The following is a 5192-nucleotide window of genomic DNA, read 5'->3' as shown; positions in this document are numbered from 1 at the left end:
TCTTGTTGTGGCTGTGTTTGTTTATTTTTTATTTGATGGGGAATATGTAAACAAAAATCATTGTTAGTTGTATTTATCAGAGTTCATAACTTACTCTGCTTTTTTGTTTAGGTAATTTCATTGATCTTGGTTGTCGTATTCGTCTTTTTCGTTGCAAAAGTAAATTTGTAAATTGTTAAATAGCTGACCGTGTAGTTTGTATTTGTTTAGCTGACTCGATGTATGTGTCGTTGCGAAAGTAAGTTTGTAAATTGTTAAATAGCTGGCTGTGTAGTTTGTATTTGTTTAGCTGACTCGATGTATGTGTCGTTGAGTTTTAGTTGAAATGATTGGTTTGGCATATTTGTTTTGAAGTTTATTTCTAAGATTAGACAAAAAGGAGAGGTGATAATTAATGATTCGTCTTTTTTGGAATTCTAGTTTTTGATGTTTTGATTGTTTGGGTTGTTGTGGTTTCTTTTAAGCGGAATCAGCAAAATTTCTTGAGCAAAATGCCAAAGTCATGGCACTTCAAGTTCTAAGAAGGCTTATTGCGATCAACCTGTCCAAGGACAAACTTTTTGTGCTGGAGACTGTTTATTCTTTGGAATACAACAGATCAGCAGAAGTCGAGCCCGAAGTACTTTCAACGAGTTTCAGACTTGACCTTTGAGGGAAATCTTTCACAGTTTGGGTTTGGCATGGTTCAGCTCTGCTTTATGAGCAATAGAGAGATGTGGATGAGACATAAGACTGATTTTTTGCAGCCTGCTTCAGCATGTAGGCAGTGGAGTGGGTTGAGTTCTGAATCTTGGGATACAGATTTATGGAGCAGAAATTTTGGAACTATAATTGAAACTCATGGTGCTGTTAGTACTGTTGTGGTGAGGAGTGAAAATCACCTGGTCCTGCTACTGTTCAACTTGTGGAGGCGATCATGTGTCAAAGGATGCTTGGATACACATTTTATCAGCAGAGATTGGTGGTTCTTAACAGCTACGGGACAAGTTATTTGTTACTGGAGTCAATGGAAACACATAACATTTTGTGTAAAATTAGTTTGATAAGTAAGAGAGAAAAATAGACGACCACAGAATTTGGGTAGGAAATATTTTTGATTATTGATGTTAGCACAATATAGATAATAGTATAAAGAGAATTGTGTGATGATTGTTTCTTACGGATCAATTAGGAGATGGATAACGAATCTAGTTGTTTCTTTGCTAAGGTCAGAGCCTTGGACAGAACGGATTTGCCCAACTATATCTGCGAGTTTAAATATCATTTATGATAACAAAACATATTATAAACTCAGATGCAATATAATAATATACCTGAGAGTTCTAGGTTTGTGTTCGCAATGGCTTGGAAATTGTCAAATCGTCTAATTATGATTGGAGATTGATCTCAGGAGCACCCGTGATGACTTATAAGTAAAACAAATTATGAATGAAACACATTGAGTTTGTTTTTCTGTCGGTTAAGCTGGATATTATCAAAAGTTTTTCGATGTAGAGAATATTATCCGGATATTTAATCGATATCAACAAAGGATAATTGGAGCAAACTAAGGGATCATGTATAATGATAACAGACATCTTCGCTGATATGATTGATATTTATTTGGATATAATTGAACTTTAATTTAACCAATTGTTAACTTATTTATTCTTATGTTAACTTATTCATTCTTAGAAAAGTCAAATTTGGTGGTTTCATGTCTGATGAACATCAAACAACAAATTTCTCCTTTATTTTGGTCGTTGTACTGATAGATCTAATTGAAGAATTGTTATCACCATAAGTGTCAATAATTCACAATTATTTGGCTTAAAGTTTGGTGATTGAAATTTACACAATATAATACGATCTATGTTAACGAGAATAGGTATTTTGCACCTTACATAATCAACCGCCTCACCAGCTACAGAATTATTATCAGATATTATAGTGGTGACCATTATATTATCCTGGAACAATATAACTAGTAATGGGAAATTTGTAAACATAAAGGTAATAGAGTATTGTATTTTAAATTCCAAGGTAAGATGTAGTGGTATGATATCTTGGCAAAACCATATTCACCGATAATTGTAACTAGTTCGAAAAGATTATATTACGTATGAAAAGATAATTTTGGGACATACAGATACGACACAAAACAGGAAGACAAACATAACAATCGAAACAGAGGAAACCTTTTTTTTTTTTTTGAACAAAAACAGATGAAACCTTAGATAAAGACAACACAACCTTTCATTATTAAGAAATTAAAACGGAACATTAGACCATACGATTTAAGAAAACAACTTCGACTGATGTTATTTTTTATTGCTTCTGTCCACGAACGTAGCCACCGATTGCTTTACTCTCCAGGAAGTGACGGAGATGATCCAGATGCATCTAAAATAATAAAAATTAATTAATAATCTAGAATAATCATTCTACAAAACTGTATGATTATTTATAACTAACCTTCTTTGGTTAATTTGCTTGATGACACACTTGATTCAGCAGCGTTTTCTTGTTGATTTTGCCTAGCGTTTGTAATTTTAAGCTGGGCCCTGTAGATTGAAACCATCTCATGTTCGGTTAATATTTCTTCAAGAACATCCTTGCTGGCGATGAGTTCGCGATCATTGTAACCTACAAAAATATTGTACGCATTAAAACATTTTTTAAACTAAACCCTAGGAATTTTTTCAAAATTTGGTTACTAACCATTGTACACAAATGTTGAACCGCCGACGGTAAACATTGTCTTGTTGAGAAACTGGAAATGGGCAACATCTTCGTATCCAGATGAAATGCAAAGTTTGAGATATGTGAACCATGAGCGAAGATGCGTCATAGCTTTGTTGGGGTCGAAAACGGTTAAGACAAAGTTAATGTCCAAACCTCCACAAAAATGAGTACGAGTATCTTTTACGAAAGTTATACTTCATAAAAAATGTCGCAACAAGGAATCTCACGATAAAACCTTGTTCAAAGTCTCGATTGAATCAAATCCGGCTGTCCTAAGGCGACAGACACGTATCTAAACCAGCCACGGACAAGCTCGAGTATGGCGATCGGACCACGGACAGGCCAAGCATGATCGCTACGCAGCGACCAAGCATGCACACTGTTCGGTCGCTACGTAGCGACCGAGCACGTGTCCCGCTCGGTTGCTATGTAGCAACCGAGCTTGTAGCGACCGAGCGGGACGCGTGCTCGATCGCTACGTAGCGACCGAGCACGTGCACGTTTCGATCACTACGAAGCAATCGAGCTTTTCCGAAACATCGATACGACACGAATCCATGCATTCTCTTCTACTCTTTGATACTATCTCCCGAAGACCGTAACAAACCCATTTCATGTTTCTCGTTATTTGAAGTCATAAATCGAACCTTACGATAAAAACTGCGGGAAGTTCGTTTTTATCGAAAGAACCCGTAATAAACGTTTCGAGCCAAAAGACGGCCCGAAGAGACCTAAGACGTGACTCGAAGACCACTTACGATTTCTTAACCAAAAGCCCGTAAACCGTAGGACGGTTTACGCTTGGTTCGCTAGGAAAGGTAAATGTCAAGTTTCCGCGGATAAATACAAAGTTCTGGAAGATAACTAAGAAGTTCGGAAAAAATGGAATATCTCCGTTTTTAAGCTATGACGGATTAAGGGCAGAAGGGGAAAAGCGTAGACCGACCTAGGAGCGAGTATATAAGGAGTCCTAGGCGAGAAGCACAAGAGGAGAACTTTTTCACAGCAAAGTTAGCACTTAGAGCAATTAGACAACTTTTTGTTTTCGTTATTTCGAGCTGCGACTCAATTAGGTTTAGCCGCCTTAGGGTTTTTAGAACTAGGAATCTCGCCGACAGCTCTCGAGCTCAGGCTAATACCTTGTTGAAAACGCTCATACGCAAATTCGGAATAAGACTTCTCTTTGCTCTCTTTTTTGATTTCTTATTTTATTATTGTTCTTGTTTCGTGTTCTGATTGCTTGACGTGTGGTATTAGCAGATATCCGGTACCTCTGGGAAACTAGGGTTCTCCTACTTTCCTAATTTAAACGGAAATCGACAGTGTAAATTTCGGTTCCCACAGTTTGGCGCTAGAAGGAGGGGGAAGAAGTCCAAGGAGCGCATAACTACGCGATCAGTTCAGATCAAGGTCGAACTACGGGAAATACATGGACTCGCAATCAATGATACAACGAAAACAGTCCCGAGGACACTCCACGACCAACTGCAAAGTCTTAGGAGCGAGATTGACCGCAGAGCTAGTAGCTGGAGAGCTCTCCGAAGTGACCAGCGTAAAAGATCTCATCATTGAGACCGATCGCCCCCCAAATACGGACAGAAATCCGCCCGCAGAGAAGTCCCCACAAAGAAACCAGTCCGGGGATAAACGTGGAAGAAGGCTGGATGACAAAAGAAATGACAACAATCGTCGCAGAGTCAACATGATCATAGGAGGATCACAATATTGCAACGACAAGGTTTCGGCCATCAAGGCTTACCAACGGAAGGCCGAATCAAGTGCAAACCGGCCGACGTGGTCTCCTCCCCGAGATGGTCAAAACAACTCGATAACTTTTACGAAGGATGAAGTTAGCGGGATCGATCAACCTCACTGCGATCCACTCGTCATAGATCTTGTCATACGAGATCTGGAAGTCGGGAGAGTCCTCATCGACACGGGCAGAACGGTCAATGTTATATTCCGCGACACTCTCAATTGGATGAACGTCGAGCTCGGGGAAGTAACTCCAACGCCAAAACCACTTATGGGTTTTTCGGGCGAAGTATCAATGACCCTCAGATCGATCCAGCTGCCAGTCATGGCCAAGGAGATCATAAAAATCGTCGATTTCGCGTTGGTCGATCACCCTGCCATCAATAATGTGATCATGGGAACCCCATGGCTCAACGCCATGAAAGCCGTTCCATCTACATACTACCTCGGCGTCAAATTCCCAACACAGACCAGAGTCGCAGCCATCTTGGGTTGTCAAAAACAGTCGCGGCTTTGCTTCCTCGCAGAACATAAGTTAAGGCAAATCACGAATTCCGCAATGGCAACTCGCAAGCGCACGAAGTTAGCTCAGCCTTCGGCCAAAAACACTTCAAAGAAAGACGATTCGATATCGACTGCTGACGCGAACGCTTCGGAAATTGAAACTCAGCACCATTCCGAAGTCGACACTATAACTCCTCTGGAAAACCCGG

The sequence above is a fragment of the Brassica oleracea genome, chromosome C6 (assembly GCF_000695525.1).
Source record: "Brassica oleracea var. oleracea cultivar TO1000 chromosome C6, BOL, whole genome shotgun sequence".
Taxonomy (NCBI): Eukaryota; Viridiplantae; Streptophyta; class Magnoliopsida; order Brassicales; family Brassicaceae; genus Brassica; species Brassica oleracea.
The sequence above is the reverse complement of the archived record's forward strand: the minus strand, read 5'-3'. Positions refer to the sequence as shown.